This window comes from Canis lupus, chromosome 15 (assembly GCF_011100685.1).
Source record: "Canis lupus familiaris isolate Mischka breed German Shepherd chromosome 15, alternate assembly UU_Cfam_GSD_1.0, whole genome shotgun sequence".
Lineage (NCBI taxonomy): Eukaryota > Metazoa > Chordata > Mammalia > Carnivora > Canidae > Canis > Canis lupus.
The window spans coordinates 55,619,045-55,637,371 of NC_049236.1; the positions used below are offsets into that span (position 1 = coordinate 55,619,045).

At 35.9% G+C, this 18,327-nt stretch overlaps 1 long non-coding RNA gene across 1 annotated transcript in view; it reads left to right on the plus strand.

Annotated features, from left to right (window-relative positions):
• The window catches only part of LOC102156485, a 47,141-nt gene extending 33,342 nt beyond the window's left edge, over positions 1–13,799 (plus strand). The window contains exons 4-5 of the long non-coding RNA XR_005370931.1: positions 9,489–9,703; positions 13,330–13,799. This is a non-coding gene — a long non-coding RNA (uncharacterized LOC102156485). The remainder of the gene's footprint in view (positions 1–9,488; positions 9,704–13,329) is intronic.
• The last annotated feature ends 4,528 nt before the right edge of the window (positions 13,800–18,327 follow it).

An 18,327-nucleotide genomic window follows, 5' to 3' on the forward strand; every position in this document is an offset into this window, starting at 1 on the left:
ACACATTATAAAACAACAGGAAGTATTAGTACTGTCAATAAGTAGTCAATATAACAAAAAACCATAATAGTCTTAAATATATATGAACTGTTGATTACTGGTGAAAGTAGCATTCTAAATCAGTGAGGTAGGGGAGCAGAGTAGATATTGATTAAATGGTGCTAGGATTGGAGCACAATCAGTTAAGCAACCAACTCGGTTTCAGCTCAGGTCATGATCTCAGGGTCATGAGATCGAGCCCCATGTTGGCTCCCTCTCTCAGCTCAAAGCCTTGCTCTCTCTCTCTGCTTCTCCCACACACTCATGTTCACGTGATCCCTCTCTCTGTCTCTCTCTCAAATAAATAATCTTTAAAAAATGTTGCTAGGATAACTGCGTAGAATCTGGAGAAAATAAACAAGCTGGATTCTTTCCTTCAATCTTTACACTAAACTTCAGAAAAAGTTTTTATAAGTAAGAAATTTAAACCACAAAATATGGAATAAAAACACTGAAAAATTCTCTTTTATCCTTGATTTTAAAAAGTCTTTCTAAGCAGGGTGCAAAACCTTTCTAGGCATGGTGCAGAATCTATTAAAGAAAATATTGATAAATTTGAGTTCACTAAAATCAAAAGGTTCTCCATAGCAAGAAAAAAATTTTAAAAAGCAAAATATAAACTCAGTAACTTAGATTTTTAAGTAACACATATGCTAATCAGCTAATTCTCTTCATGTATGTACTGTCGAATCAAATCAGTTGGAAAATTATCAGCAACCCACTTTTTAAAAATTTGTACACATGAATTCACAGAAAAAGATAAAATTTTGAAGATCTCAAACTCAGTCATAACAAAATAAATGTAAATTAGAATTTATATTCTGACTGCCTACTGAAACTTTATACGCACTGAACAACTCCTATCTGCAGTACTACCTGGTGCTTATAGGTAACAGTACAGTACGATGTGCTTCAAAATTTGTTAAGAGGGGAGGTCTGATGTTTAGTGTTATTACCACAGAAAAGAAAGGGATGAATACAGGGACACTTTGGGAGATGTTGGATTTGTCTATTAACCTTATTGTGGCGATGGATTCCAAGTGTTTGCATATATCCAACCTCACCAAGTTATACACATTAAATGTGAGCAGTTCTTTGTATATCAGTTATACCTCAATAAAACTGTTCTTAAAACCTACACTTGGCTATCAAGCTTTCAATTAATGCTCTTGGCAAAAAGCAAAGCTACCTAATACACTGAGTGAGGAAGGGCATGGGAAAAAAGACTGTCTCATACAGCATCGGTACAAATATGCATTGGTACGAGTCCCTGGGAGGCAATTTCAGAACATCTATCAAAACTGTAAATAAACATATCCATTATTTGATAATTCCACTTTTAAGAGTTTATCCTATAAACATATGCCAGAAAATATAATTACAATGATTTTCAGAGTGGCATTTATAGGATAGCAAGCCATGAATTTGTTTTTTGTTTTGTTTTGTTTTTTTTCTTTTTTTTTTCATGAATTTGTTAAAAGGAATGAGGCATACCTACATACACTTCCACAAAAGACTTCCTTGATAAATCATTAAGTGAAAAAGCAAAATGTGCTATACTTTGTCCAAAATAACAAAAACATAATCATTTCAAGAAAAAGAAACCAGAGCATTGGAGATCAATGATGGAAAAATTGCTTACTTTGGTACTGTTTAACATTTAGCACAACTTGAATCTTTACCACAGTCATGTGTTACTTTGTCAAAAATTTACATTAAAAGCATTTCGAGTAAAAAAAAAAAAAATCAATGGAAGGTAATGGTTTGATGGCAATGAGTAGGAAATATTACCTGTAGTTTGTTGAGAAGGATACAGAGAAACTAGATTAATATGGGTCAAAGTTTTGTTTTTGTTGTGATCATGGTTGCTCTTTAAAAACAAATAGTTTTCCAAGGGTCTGTTGTACACCCATCAGAATAAACCTGTGGGTCTGATTATATATTCACGAGAATGAACCAACTGGGTGGGAAGAAAAGGTGCCTCACACAGAGGCAAGAGGCAAGCCCTTGAGAAGGCCCAAGGGATTCAATTCAGGTGAGCAGAATCATCCACCTGTGGTCAGAGCAGGAGTGCTTCCATTTTAACGAGCAGAATGAACGAAGTTGTTAGACTTGTATGTGTCAAAGTGACAAAACTCTGGTGGAGATGTTAGCCTGGATGGAGCAAGGAGACATCTCCCATTTTCACAGGTAGAAGGTAGAATTAGGGATACAAATCCCAGCAAAGCTTTTATATCTTTAGGAGCAGAAGAAGAGGTTCTAATAGCCTGCATCTAATCAATCTATGAGTTGGAAACTAATAAATCATCATCTGAAGATGAGTCTTGCTGGAGAAGCTGGCGGAACTTTGTGGAAAGAAGATCGAGGGTCACGTCCTCATCTCCAGTCATGGGAAATTGAGTAGGACTATGAGACTGGTTGAAAGTGTTCTGGGAATTGTGGTTAACTTAGAGTGAAATGACAGTTATTACAAGGGATGAAGATGATAATAATGGAGATTAATCTGTTTACAAGGGAATCTGATGATTCAGCTTGTAATCTAAACTAGGCTGAACTAAGTGAAGATGGGGGTGAGGAGGCCAAGATGATGTAGTGGTAGAATAAGTGGATTGAAGACGTGAATTAATTCAAATAGCTGTCCTGGGAATTAGTAGAGAAATAGAACCAGAAGGCTAAAAAGTCAGGCTAGAGTGAAATGTTTAAAATAGAGATCTTAATCACAGCAGAGTGGGTCCGCAAAAGTAGGTGGCTGCTGTGGATCAGTGGAAAAAACTGGAAACAAAGAAGGATTTTTCTATTCCTCATGTTCTAATAGATTTGACAAGTAGTATATACTGAATCTTATCAAAATACATTTTTAGTCTCTTTTGAAATAAGCTCTTTTTGTCTCATTGAATACATATTTTCTTATTGAATATTTATATAAAATATTTTATGTTGCTACTTTTTAACCATCTTTCTGTGAAATAAAAGTATGTGAAAATAGTGATTACTTTCTTAACAATCTGTTTTATATAATTCTCTAGGATTTTATTTTGAATTTTCACATTTACAAACATAAAAATGATTATGCTTTCAGAACAATATTACTTTCAAAGGCTGTAGATAATTTTCTATCCTTTTCTATGCTCCTGACCACATGATTTGGCATGGAAATGTTAAATCTGGACGTTGTAAATTTGTAATAAATCATCTGTTGTTATTTAGCTTTATGTGGAAATAATTATTCAATATGTATTTTTTCATTTTACTTCCTATTTCTTGGCATAATTTAGAGGTTTATTACTGCCCACAAGATCATTTATTCCATAGAATTTTTTTTTATTCCATAGAAATTTTTAAAGATATTAGTATTGGGGAGTATACGGTATTATCCTATAATTTTAATATCCTATTTATATATTTTTGTATTCCTTCCCTCTCATGAAAATGTCAATTTTATGATTACAGTTTCTAGAAATTTAACATTCTATTTTTCTCCCAAAGAATTAAGTTATGTTTCCTTTGCAATTCCACTATTTTTTCTTGTTTTTTAACCCATTTATTTGAACTCCTTCCTTCCTTTTTTCTTTGCTTCCTCTGTTCTTTTTGTCTCTTTTTTTTTTTCTTAAGTGTGACTTTAAATTGTTTTCTGGACTATTCTGTGTTAAAGGCTCATTTCATTTTTGTGTTATTGTTTAATCATGGACTCACATCTGGCTTTGAACCAATTATATCAGTTTTGTAATGTAGGGTTCTCATTTTTATGATTTTTCCAATGGCTTATCATTATCTATAATGATTATTTTATTTTTAAATATTTATTTATTTATTGTAGAGGGGATGATGGGACAGAGGAGAGGGAGACAGAAACTTAAGCAGACTCCTCACTGAGCCCAGAGCCCCACGTAGGGCTTGATCCTACCTCCGCAAGATCACAACCTGAGCTGAAACCAAGAGTCAGATGCTCAACCAACTGCGCCACCCAGGAGCTCCTATAATTTTAAGGAATTTTTTTTTTTAATTTTCAAATGTCAGATTTAGAAGAGTTTGATTTTTTTATTTGCTTCTTTTGCTTTGCAAATTATTTACTTTTTGATTTTTGTATTACATGGTATCAGAGTTTTATTTTTATGTGTGTTAAAAGAACTGACCTGAAAATTTTATGTGAAGAAGAGCCTGCAAGTCACTGTAATTCTTTTGATGTGCTTGGCACTGAGATATTTCACTAACACAATCCTAGTTCACGGATAGTCATAGTCTCTAACTAGCAGTTTACCTTTTCGTTGAATTGAATTTGAATTCTTTATTATGGTAGAGGTTTTGTTTGTTTGTTTTGTTGTTGTTTTGGTATGTTGTTGGCCTTTTTTTTAAACAAAAACTTAGGGAAAAAAGCACTCTGGGAGCTGGTAACTTTTAATACCTTGGGCAGAAAGAACAAAGGATAGATAAAATATTATTATCACTGAAGCAGGAATTATCTTACTAAAGGGATTTTAAAAATATGCAGCGTGGCAATAATTGTTGCACATAATTGCTGATGTTCTGAGAACAAAACAATACTGCTAATATCTATATAATGCTTTGAATTTTATAATTGATACTTGACAATTATACTGTTTAAATTCCTCAACCAATCATGACACGGTTTGTTTTTAAAGCCTGTAATTATAGTCAAGTCATGAGAAAATAGATCACTATATCCATAAGTGATAAATCCACAAGACAGCTCAAAGATATTACACATCTTCATGCTATCATCTTGAGAAGCTGCAATACAAACCACAAACCCTACATGCCCTTGAGGTCCTCTGTTTAGGGGTAGCCCTGGTTAAAGGAATACTTAGACTGATTTTTAAAAAATGAATTCTAAAAGTCTGAAGTAACTATGAAAGAATAGCAGATTTATGTATTATATGTGTGTTTCTTGTTAGGAGACATTTTAAAGTGTTACTGATAAATAAAAAAACTGGAGTGTCCCAAAATGTTACAGTACTTAGTGAAAATTGAATTCGTACAGACATCCTAAGATAAACTTGAATAAACTGTCAAATTTTCATATAACTTTTTTTTCCTTAAGAACAGACATGTTTTATTCAGTTCCTGCCTCTAAAGTTGTTTTTATTTGGTTATTAATTCAAACTTACTTCCTTCCCATAAAAAAATCCATTTCTCATTTATTCAGAACCGTGCACTACTATGAATGCATTTGAAAATTGCTTAAGCATATAAATATATTCAATTTTGCTGAGTGTTAGTCCATGTACTAGTCTAATGAAGTCACAAAAAAGACTTACTCGTTATCTTCATACATTTTTGCTGTCTCTCATTCTCCTTTATCATCATTTTTTTCTTTGGCCCTTAAACATTGGTATATCCCAGAATTCCAGCCTAGTGTCTTCCTCTTTCCATCTAATCTATTATCCAGGCAAGTCCATAATTCTGGCTCAGTTATTTCCCACATAACTATACTCTACATAGTATCTGACCATCTTTCAAAAACACAGGTCATATTATTCAACAATCTGAGGCTTTTTTGACCAACCACTATGTAGGCACAAGGCTAGAATGGAGAAAACAGAACCAAGTGAAATACTGATCTCAACATTGAGGAGCTAGAAGTCTACTGGATTATGTAAGTCCCCTGCTTTTAGAAATTCTCAGTGATTCTCCATCACTATAAAATATGTCCAGATTTTTAAGGCCAGCACAGGTTATAGTTCACCCTGTAATGAACATTGTGTTCTCTCTCTCTCTCTCTCTCCCTCTCTCTCTCCTCTCTCTCCCTGATAGCAACATTTTGAAGTCTTTTGGAAATCAACCCCTCTTCACTCAGTGCACTCACTTTATTAGACAAGGAGTGACTCAGAATTAGCCAATCAATACACTGAATTCCCTATACCACAGTGATTAATTTAAGAGTGTAAATATGAGCAGGTTTTGCCAGAAAGCACAATTTTCTCCTCTTGGTCACAGATGTTGATAGAAAATAAGCGATGACCCAATGTGATCCAATAAGAAAGAATCCTGGGACTTAAAGAAGACACAAGCCTTTTCCACTAGACTTGAACTTGGGAAGATGTCACTTGAAGTTACTTTTGTCTAGAGTAAATACAAAGAGAGAACCTATCTGAATTATTAGGGTTTGACCAGGAAATGGAAAAACTATAAGCAACATGTAATAAGGGATTTATTATTAATATTAGACATTACACAATTGTGAGGGGCTATTGAAGAAATCTATGGGAAGGACAGTGCCTATGTGTCTGGTGAAAGGCTTAAAATTGACATTTAAGAAGTGAAACTTGGCATGAAATGAGGAGAGAGAATGAGAGAAAACTGGAACCCATGAATTCTTGTTGGAAACCACAAAGATAAACTAGAACGCACAAGGGCAAACTGGACCCTGAGCCTCTCTCTCACCCAATCTTGACATCATAGGTTCCCTGATGAAGCAGATGATGCATTTCTTAATGCATCATATGCTCTACCTGGATGCAGAGAAGCTGAAGGATGAGATGCAGCAATAGATAAAAGAGTTATAGGGCACATGGCTGTCCCATATCTGCAAGGTAAAACAACAATCCACATGTGCAGTCAGCAGCACTGCTTGGCACCCTACACTGATTCTCAAAGCTTAATGCCTACAGCTTCACTTCCACTTTCTAAATCTTATGCATTTCACTTGTGGCACACCCTAACCCAGAATCATAGAGAAAAAAACCCTGTGGTTCCAGTTAGCAAAAATGGTACAAAACCAGCACACTATCTCAAAAAGGAATCAAGGGGAACCTGGGTGGCTCAGTCAGTTAAGCATTTGCCTGCCCTCAGGTCATAATGCCAGGGTCCTGGGATGGAGTCCCATGTTGGCTTCCCTGGCGTTGGCTTCCCTGCTCAGCAGGGGGTCAGCTGTTTGTCCCTCACCCTCTGCCCCTCCCCCCACTCATTCTCTCTCTCTCTCTCTCTCTCTCTCTCTCAATCTCTCTCTCAAATAAATAAATAAAATTTTTAAATAAGTAAACAAGTAAATAAAAGAATCAACATAGAAAACATGAATCTAAAACATGAATAAAGACAGCTTGATTATGTTAAAATCCCCCAAGATCAAGCAAGTCCTGGACTTTTCATTATGAGTTAATACACTTCCTTTGTGATAGAGCACTCTGCACTGTATTTTCTCTCACTTATCAAAAGATACGAAAGCTGGCACTACGAATGGAAGGTTGCCAACAACTGACACCAAATTCAAAACTGACAGAACCAAGGAGAAGAGAGAGCTCTCACACTTCTACTGGGGGAAGATAATAGTATTTGAGGGTTCTAGAGGTTCTAGAGGGTAGAAATGGTTAAATATACACCTGTTTGAGCATGGTGCTCAGAAATTTCCCTACAGAAACAAAAGCATTCCTGGTTTCGATATGAAAAATGTGAGATTTTGGAATGTGGGTCTTGTTCCTATGGTTCTCTAGAAGTCCAATAAGAAGAAGACAAGTTTACATTGAAATTGTTGCACTTAAAGGCAGACAGGAGTCTTCGGCCCAGGGTGTGATCCTGGAGACCCAGAATCGAGTCCCGCGTCGGGCTCCCTGCATGGAGCCTGCTTCTCCCTCTGCCTGTGTCTCTGCCTCTCTCTCTCTCTTTCTCTGTGTGTGTCTCTCATGAACAAATAAATAAAATCTTTTTAAAAAAATGCAGGCAGGAAAAAAAACGTGTCATTACCAAGAAATACCTTTCTCCCCTGAGACCTATTCAAGGTCACTGAGAAATTTAAAAGATTAGAAAGCTGAATTCTGTCTTCCAAACTACAGTTACTGCCAACAAAAGCAGGGATGTAGGAAACATAGGAGGAAATAATATTAAAACCTGTGAGAAGCCATTTCCATCAGGTTCCTCCAAAGAAGTTCCTATTTTAAACGACTTAGAAAAGAGAATGGTTACCCCACCTCAAAGATGCCACATGACCTATATACTTAGGAGCAGGAGTCAGAGAGGTTCTATCTTCCACCTCAGTCAATGTGGTAAATTGTCCCAAGTCAGAAGCAAGGTTTAGACAATTAGATGAAGGGGATGGGCAGGGCAATGTGGCTGGAGAGGATGAAGAGAAAAACATGGGAACTGATTCTACTACAAAGACTTGCTTGAAGGGGATGCCTGGGTGGCTCAGTGGGTTAAGTGGCTGACCCTTGGTTCTGGCTCACATCATGATCTCTGGGTTGTGGGACTGAGCTCCACATGGCGTCGAGCTCCCCACTCAATGCGGAGTCTGCTGGAGATTCTTTTTCTTCCTCTCCCTCTCCTTTTCTAAATAAATAAATAAATAAATAAATAAATAAACTTTTAAAATCTTAAAAAAAAGAAAGATGCACTTGAAGACATTTCTGGCCTTTGGTGGTAACTCATGGAATAGTTTGGAACACATAGACAAGAGAGCCCATTAAATTTTAAGAGAGTTGTCCTGTTAGCACTGGAAAACAATAGGCTCTAATTACCATCTCTAAGGCACATGCCAAATTCCTAATCCTGTCCCAGTGGAAGGGGGTGGGGCGAACTCCACATGTACATCTCCCATTTGACCACTGAGGAAAACCAGGAAGAAAGAAAGAAAGAAAGAAAGAAAGAAAGAAAGAAAGAAAGAAAGAAAGAAAGAAAGAAAGAAAGAAAGTGGAAAAGAAAGAAAGAGAGAAGAGAGAGAGAGAGATAGAAAGACTCCTCCCTCCCGGCCCCTCCCTCACCTCGCCTCCCTCCAGCCCTCCAGCCCTCCCTCAGCTACTCCCGCTCCCCTCAAGAAAAAAAGAAAGAAAAAGAAACCAACCCAGAAAAGATGAATCAGGCCAACCGATTCAGAACTACTGACAAAACAACTCCTTCTAGCATTAAAGCAAACAGGGTAAAGAACCCTGTTTGGGTTTTTTCGTTTCTTTGTTTCTTTTTCTTTTTTAGCTAGGTATTACATAGGGTATGAATTCTTAGCCACTGTATTTTATTTCTCATTTGCCTCATCCAACAGAAGTTTTATTGCAAATATTTCTTTTCTCTGTCATTGTGCTTTGCAAATGATAAGTTATTGTATTCTATACAGGTATATTTCATACAGGTAAATTCCCTGTTAGTTTGCTGGACCATGAGGAGCTATATCCAGACCTAATGAATAAGAATTGAAATTAACCAGAGGCATAGATCTGGACCTGGATACAGTAACTGGGAACAAGGAATTTAAGAACAAGATTGTGTTCATATGAGGTGGCCAAAGGGACAGACTATTTTGGACCTTTGTTGTTTTTCAACTGCCATAACCCATGACCTCTGTTATTCAAGTGGGGCTCTATCCTTAGTGCCAGGAGTGGGGTATCACCACACGATTGGTCAATAGTATACTGATCAGAAGTGGGAACCTGATTAGATGGATGATCAGAATGAATTACAAGGATGGGAGGGAGTGATCAAAAGAGGTTTGATCTCTTTCCCTCCAGATCTGAACTGGGAAGAAGGACAGAAAATGCACACCCACGGTAAAGAGAATGTCTAGAAAAATATGAACCCAACAGAAGCAGAGCTGAGCAATACAGAGAAAGAAACTAAATCCTACTAATCGAGAAAGGCCCTGAATTGAGAAGAAACTGAAAGCTTCCACTTCTCTAACCCTAGATTTGTCAAGAACACAAGCAAATTATCTTTTCAGCTAAAGGTACTTGAGATTGAATTTACTTTCACATTTAGCAGTAAAAGAAATCCCAACTAACCTTTTCAATTTGCTTCTCCCTCCCCAATCCACAATTTTATGTCATAGTCTCCCAAAGCATAATCAAATCTCACATTTTGATTTTGAAGACTTGGCTCTCTGAAGGCTTTTGACTGGAATCTCCATTTTCCTTTCCTGTCTGGAAAACTTCTTTCTACCCATTAAGGCTAATGTACATGTTGCTTCCTTTGTGGAAGTCCTCCCAGACATTCTGAATGGATTAATGCACTTCCACAGCCATTACCATTTCTAAGTTGACGCCTAAAATGACTGGTGTATCTGTTGTGTGTGTCACTCAGATACAACAAAAAAATTTTATTCATTAGCTGATGGGTTCCTGTTTCTGATACCCTATTAGTTGCTTTGGCTTTCTACAAAAAATTACTACAGGTACCCCCTCCCCAACACACACACCCTGTTTTCAAAAGTCAGCCTTATATTACTTCACTTTTACAAAGACCTATATTTAGTACCTGTTTTCTCTAACTAAAAGAAATCCGAAGAGGATTTTGGCTTTTACAAAAAAGATGAAAAGCAAAAATACCTTTCAGCATTTGTTTTGCTGCCAGCCTTTATAGAGGCAGCGTGCATCCCAAGCAGCAAGTGTGGCCCCACCGAGCTCCTTCCCTGGGAACCTGGCATCTCAGCAGCAAGCTCCACAGCTTTGAACTGTATCTATGAGTATCTGTGCTTTATCTTGATTTTTTGTTTTTGTGCATCCATTAAAAAGATGTGTCCCATGGTATCAGACAAGCCTAAGAGGGTTTATTTTTTTAGGTCTGGTAATGCTCAGAAGTTTTTCCATATAAATTAGTGATAATTTCTTCTTCGTCTTATGCTTGAACAGTTTCCTAGGAATGCTCTACTTTGGGATAGCACAGGGGGACCCTGCACGTAGGATTGAAAATAATTTGTAACAAGGTACTGGCAGTCGCAGTTAAACTGTCATTTCCAAAAACTATATACCGTTGGTAAAATCATTTTCTAAATGAAGTGTATCACTTTTTTGTTGAGTAGGAAAGTTATAATTCTTAAATAACACTAAACTTATTTGTAGTATTTTTGCATGAAGTAGAGACTCAGTGAGTGTCAAATCCTAATTATATTTAAATGTGTCCTTTTCCATGCTAAAGTCCCTCCAGAATTGTTTCTTTTCTTTTTATTGACTCCCATTTCAGTAGGTACTTATGTTGGCTGAAAATAATAATTTCCAAAGGCCCATAAATAAGAGTATTTTAAACCTGACAACACTATTGCTAAGGTTATATTTTAGATGCCTTGTATTATGTGGCTGTCCTATCTGATGCTCAAGGGGAAAAGTGACATAAATACAAATGGTGATTATCAAAACTATTTTAGGCATTATCTTGGTGACCAAAACAAAGAACATTTATTTTTAAATGGGGATGTTACAAAAAATATCATATCCTTTGTTTCCTTTCATTCAGTAAGTTCTAGTGTGGTGTTTTATAAGCTATTTTTCATATGTTTATGGCACAATGCTGTTTTTATTAGGAAATGGCCTGCTGGCTGAATGCCCATTCATTGTATCCCAGCATTTTCCCTTGGCTATATCAGAGCAACAAACTAAGAAGTTCACTACTTCCTCATTAATTCTGGAAAACTCATACCATGAATAACATATCATGAACCCATGAACCCTTTTATAACTTGACAATTGCTGGAAGTGTTTTATTTTATAACAGCATTCAAGAATATCCTATTTAAATAGCAAATTATGGATATTGTGGAAGCCCAGTCTATAAGTCTCCTAATTTTCTTAAAGGATAATAATTGGGACTTAAACCCTGTGAGTTAGGTACTAATAACGTGCAAGCCTGTTTCCTTTTTGAATGGTTTCTCATTTGTTGGATATATTACCATAATTTTTTATTGCGAAAGATAACGTAAGGGATCATTTTTAAAGTTTGATGGTTCCTATAATTTATGAGGACAATTCAAATCACCCAAGTCCTAAAGGTAAAACTGGAAAGCTTATGAATATTTAGGATAGAAACAATGTCAAGAGAAAGAAAAGTGTGGATTAACAGAAAAATGAAGTTTTAGCCTATTTATGCATAGTTCCTATCCATTCACTCCCCCATTTTCTGCCTTTGTATCAATTTGAATCCCATTCTTTGCTGAATATTTACAATGCATAGTAAGAGAATGACCTTGGGCCCTGGACTTAGACAATCTAAGTCTGATTTCTGACCTCCTGCCTATGTAACTTAGTTTGATTAATTAATTTTTCTAAACCTTAATTCCATTTGCTAAAAGATGAGAAATTGACTTTGCTTACAAGCCTATTATGACTCTATTAGAGAAAATAAATAGAAAGTACATTGTAAAAATAATGTCTGATGAAAATCAACAAAGAGGAGGTGTTTGTAATAGGCCCTCAGCCAACAACATCAACAACAGCAGTATTTTTTAAAAGATTTTATGTATTTATTCATGAAAGACAGAGAGAGAGAGAGAATGGCAGAGACACAGGTAGAGGGAGAAGCAGGCTCCATGCAGGTAGATCCCAGGTCTCCGGGATCACGCCCTGGGCTGAAGGCGGCGCTAAATCGCTAAGCCACCCAGGCTGCCCAACAATAGCAGTATTTATCAACCATGAGTATACTTAGGCTCAGACATCTTTACGAATGTTATCTATTTCAGTTATCACATAAGGTCTAGTAGTTACTATGACCTTGTGTTGTTGTTGTTTTGTTATTTGCTATTATTACCCCAAGTTTAGAAATAATATACTTCACTAAATTAATTTGTAGATTGGGAGAAAATCTCAGTTATTCAGAAAGGAAAACAAAACAAAACAAAACTTAGGAGGACCACACACATTCCCTCCCTTCCCCTCAAAAATAAACTCCCCAGCTCATAAGCACCTGTCCTAGTATAGGTTCCCCCCGCTGTCCAGAAGAAAAGCATATCTATGAAACCTTTCGTAAACCAAAATAGCATAAGGCTAAGAAGCAATTACCATGAATTCATATAGCAAATTTTTTGAGCATTCCCAGATCCCCCAAAATACCTTCTCTTAGGCTTTTCTGATACTGTAGGACACGTCTTGCTAATGGATGCACGAAATAGAGATAAAGAGATGCTTGTACAATTCAGAAGTATGAAGCTCGATGCTGAGATGCTGAGTGTAGCTCCCAGGGAGGGAGCTTGGCGGGGAACACTGGACACACCTTTTGCTTTTCGCCTCTTTTTGGTGAAAGTGAACATCCTCTTCAGATTTCTTTTGGGTTAGCGAAAACAGGCACTAAGTAAGTAGGTCTTTCATAAAAGTGAAGTGGCATAGTGCCAACTCTCAAAATGTAGGAGATGCCTATATCTACACCTGGCTCTGTTACTGCTCGTTCCATGCAAGGTACACATGGTCTCCTGGTCTTCACTATTCCCCTACTTCGTCCCTTTCAAATCTCAGCTACTCCCGCTTAATACATCTCCCAGATGAAAATCAATATTGGTTCTTCCAGACATATATTTATTTGTTTTGGTAGAAAAAGCTTCAGACTGACCATTAGCCAAAGATTACAGAGAGATTCATTGGCTCTCTCCAGGCATGCCGCTGTGGACTTTGGGGGAGGTCGTCCCGTCGATTTGCCATTTTCATCCATCAACCTCATCTGTTTACCGCTGACCTACAAGGGCTATAACCATGTCAGAAGTGCCACAAGAAATATTCATCCCTGGAGACCCAAGAAAAAAAAAAAAAAGCAGAGAACCCATTTCTTTGGAAATCGATGAGCCCCATTCTTGGTTCATCAGTTTTGAACTTGACACAGCAGAGAAACAGAACAGTGGCTCAGTTTTTCAGCTACAGCCCTGCCACTTGACAACCCAGAGGGCAAGTTCACCCACCTCACTGGAAGGGTTTGTGCCCAGATCCCTCCATCCTCAGTGAGGATTCAGAAAGGTCTCAGAGAATCCTTGGTACCCCGGGCACCAAGCCTCATGTGTTTTACAATTGACATTAAAATGTCAGTGAACTTGACTGAAGGGAAATCACAGGACACACGTGTCTGTGCATGTAAGTACACATAATACCAAATTAAATAACTAACCATTCTAATTTATAAAGTCCAAAGAGTAGATTTTGTCCAAATTTGCCAGGGGAGTCGGTTTCTACTGTTGTTAAGAACAGACGGTTTAGCCCAGGCTCTATAACTTAGTCTCTTTGAGACGTTGGGCAATTTACTTAACTTCTTTGTGCCTCATGATATAGGATAATTATACTCAGAAGTTTGTTTAGAGAATTAGCTTTATTGGTATGAGTTTTGAAAAATGTTGTAAAACTTTCGAGAATTGTTAGACAATATTACTTTGAAAATATCCAAGAAATTACTATTATTCTATACCAGTTTACATTGTTAAGATTTAGAAATTTTAAAAATAGATTTTCTTTACATTTTAAAAGACAACAGTATTTAATTGTAGAAAATATAAGCCAACTGTTTGGCTAAATGCAGAAATCTCTTTTGAGTTTGCATTTGAATATGTTCAAATAGGATAATACATTCAGTCTTCCAATAATTCATTCAAATAAACATTTATTAAGCTGCACAGGTGCTGAATTTCAACTTTTCGTATATGCAAATTTTGTTTCTGATTCAGATTTTCTGCAGCTAGGTTCTTTTCATAATTCAGGTATGAACTCAGATTTCTCCTCCTTAGAATGGCCTTGCTTGATTACCCAACCTATTTTTGCTCCTCTAAAATTCTCTAAAATATTGCCCTGTTTCATTGTCCTTACATTCTCAATTACAATCAAAATATATCTAAATTATCTGCTACTGATTTAATCTGTCTTCCTCTTTCCACTCTTGCTATTTTTGTTTACTGATACATCACGGGGGCCCAGAATAGTTCCAGACTAGCAGTAGTAGTAATAATAATAATAATAATAATAATAATAATAATCAGCTTACATTTATGCTTTTTGTGCACAACTTACTTTGTGCTCTTCACATTCTTTGACAATTTAATCCTGATAACAACCTTGCAAGATAAATGCTATATTACACCCATTTTACAAATGAGGAAAAGGAGGCAGACAGTGGTAAAGCAAGTGCCCATAATCACACAACTAATGACTTCTTAACCACTATTCTAGTTTACCTCTGAGTAGGCATTTAACACATAGTTGTTAAAGAAATGACTAAATATCTTAGGTTTGGGTCAAAGAGCTTTATATGCAAAAGTCAGGCCATGGGGCACATGAGTCTACAAGAGGAAAATGGATATAACAAGTTAATGAGCAAGATAACACCTTAAACTTATACAGTGATATGTGTCAATTATATCTCAATAAAAGTGAAAAAGTAAGCAAGATGGATGGACTGATTCAGTGAATCCTATAGATGCTCTGAAAGAGGCTTTTACAGGGCACATAGAGAGTATAAATAAGAGCATGGCATTTCCTTTGGTGATAACCTCCAGTTCCTAAGGAAGACGATGGCTAATTCTATTTTGAGGGAGAACAGTGAATATGAGGGTCTTAAATTGCGCAGCATTGGGAATCTCTAAATGAAACATTATAAAACATGGTAGAAAATGCCTGAAACATATAAGCTATCTTGACAACCCCCAAAAAACACCACATGAGGTTTGTTCACATTGCTGCACCTCAGTGGCTCTAGCTGAATATGGTTCAGCTGCAAGCCAAGCTGTTTCCATGGATATGTGAACAAATGACAGTGTGGAGATGGTCTGGAACCATTGCTAAACTCTTGGAGAATAAATGCCAATGAGCATTCCTCCATTATAAGAGATGCAATCTTTGTAAAAATTAAGCATAGGAAATTGCATCATTTATTTCAAGAAAAGTAACGAATTTAGAATTTATAACCATTGGTCGTAGCTGTCACCAGAGAGTAGAATTTAAAATGTTCGCTGTCATTAAAGCCTACAGAGTTACTATAATCTCTGGTTTAAATATTGTTCTTTTAAAATTTAGGGGTTTGGTTTTCATAATTTCAAACAGCATTAATAAGTTGTCAAATTTTGCAAGGTACTTTATAATGAAAAATGTGTATATGTGTATATTCAGTTTGAGGACACTAAGATGTTAATATATATCAACCATTTAAAGAAGAAATAAGGAATAGCACCCTGGTAACCATCAAATTTTTATCCTCTTTAATCACTGACTTTTAAGGCCTTAGCTGGCATCTTATAATGTATTTCTTATATAAGGTAATTTTGTCTATAAATTTAATTTTATTTTCAAATTTCATTTTTACTTTTTAATTTTTAAATTAATTATCAAGTTTACTTTGGATCACGTACTTTAAGAATATTATTCTTAAATAATACAGAGGACTTAAAGTGGTTATTTGGAGAGGACTCTGTTTACAGACTGATACTGTAAACTTCTCAACTTCTTCAAAGCCTAGGAAACTAGAAAGCTACTGTGCATACTGTCACCTAAATATGTTAGAATATGTTTAATTAGAATATGTTGAAGATGAGAAAACCTTTTACATGTATTACAATTTATTAGGTAGAATTTAAACTGTCTGACATATATGCAAATATGAATTTACTGTGATTTTTTAATGTAATCCTTGAGAAGCAATCTTGAATTAAATTGAATTGAGTTTTGGAGCATCCAGGGGCTCAGTTGGTTAAGTATCTGACTCTTGATTTCAGCTCAGGTCATGATCTCAGGATTGTGAGATCGAGCATGTCAGGCCCTAGGCTGGGCTTGGAACCTATTCAGATTCTCTCTCTCCCCCTCGGCTCCCCAACCTCCAATCCCAGCCCCACCCTGCTCATATACACGTATATGCACTCTCTCTCTCTCAAAAAAAATAAATAAATAAATAAAATTGAATTGAATCTCAAATTGAAGTAATCTTTAAGGGGTGCCTGGGTGGCTTTTGGCTTAGGTTGTAATCTCAGGGTTCTGGGATCAAGCCCCATGTTGGGCCCCTGCTCAGCGGGGAGTCTGCTTCTCCCTCTCCCTCTACTTGTGATCTCTCTCTCTCTCTCTCTCTCTCACACACACACACAGACACTCAAATAAATAAATAAAATCTTTTAAAAAATGAATTAATAGATAATTTTTAAGATACTTCAGGAGGAAAATATTTTTTCATATGAATGTCATTTGCCTTCCTGTCATTAGTAGTAAGTGTTACAGCTTCATAATTTGTTTATTTTGTCTAATACAGTCCTAGAAATTTTCCATCCTATAACCAAACAATCAGAAAAAAATTTTTTTTGATTGAAGGATTTTTTTTTTGACAAATCAAAATGACACAGCAGGTTAGATTATCATGCTGAGCTTGGCAAAGTTGAAGATTTCTTGCTCTTAGTAAGCAATAAAAAAAATGTATTTTTTCCTGCTGGAAGTTGTCTGGGTTAACATTAGGATAAAAGAATCTATAACCTTAGAATGTACTTCCAATTATTCCAAAAGTTTATATTATATTAAGGAAAAATTCTCTGGCATAAAAGAAACAATTGTCACAAATACATATAGTATCCTGAAAATATTCCATTCAAATTCCTCATTCAAATTTGCTCACTTATGTATTTTCATTTTATTCTTTAATTGAAGTTACATTTTAAAAAATATTTTAATGGAAGCTATACTTTTTCTGTCAAATGTACTTTATTTATTTTGTCTTTTCATAAACACAAACTTCTACTTCTGTTATTTTTTCTTTTGTAAATTGAGCGTATTTATTTTTTAATTTAATACATGGAGGTTTTAAAATTCTACATAGAATCATTGCTGACTTGATTCACCGATACCACTTTTTATTTTTTATTTTTTTTAATTTTATTTATTCATTCATGAGAGACAGAGAGAGAGGTAGAGACACAGGCAGAGGCAGAAGCAGGATCCTCACAGGAACCCCGATGTGGGACTCGATCCCAGGACCCTGGGATCATGCCCTGAGCCAAAGGCAGACACTCAACTGCTGAGCCACCCAGGCATCCCTGATACCACTTTTTAGAGAGTACCACTCCAAGTTCTTATTATTTTTATTTAGTCACAGTGGTGGTTGCCATAGGTGACATTTTTGATAGTTAATATTGAGTAATGAAAAATTGTTGGCCACAAAACTTTAGGGAATTATTAGTAAGATACTCTTTGAATCATATCTAAACTATAGACTTAACATTTTTAACACTGTTTTCCATTCATTTAACAAAAATGTACTTTATGTAACTCTGCTAAGTAATAGTTCTGGGTACTTTGCTTCCACAACATTGTCTGAGTAATAATAGTGACTATTTATTATTATATCTTCAGTAACTGGAACTATTATTATGGTTTATTGCCATATCCTTAGGAATGAAGAAAAACTTAAAAGTATAATTAATAAATGCTCTATGGTCTACCTCATAATACCACTAGGAATAGTTCTAAGTTGTAAGTTATTTATTTTGATAGATGAAATTTTTGTAAATTAAGACATAAAGTTTATACATATGTATATGTATTGTTTTTAGTTATTTATGTAATTAATTCCCCTATAACTAGACAATTTTTTTTTAAGTAGGCTCCCACCCAGTGTGGAACCCAATACGGGGCTTGAACTCAC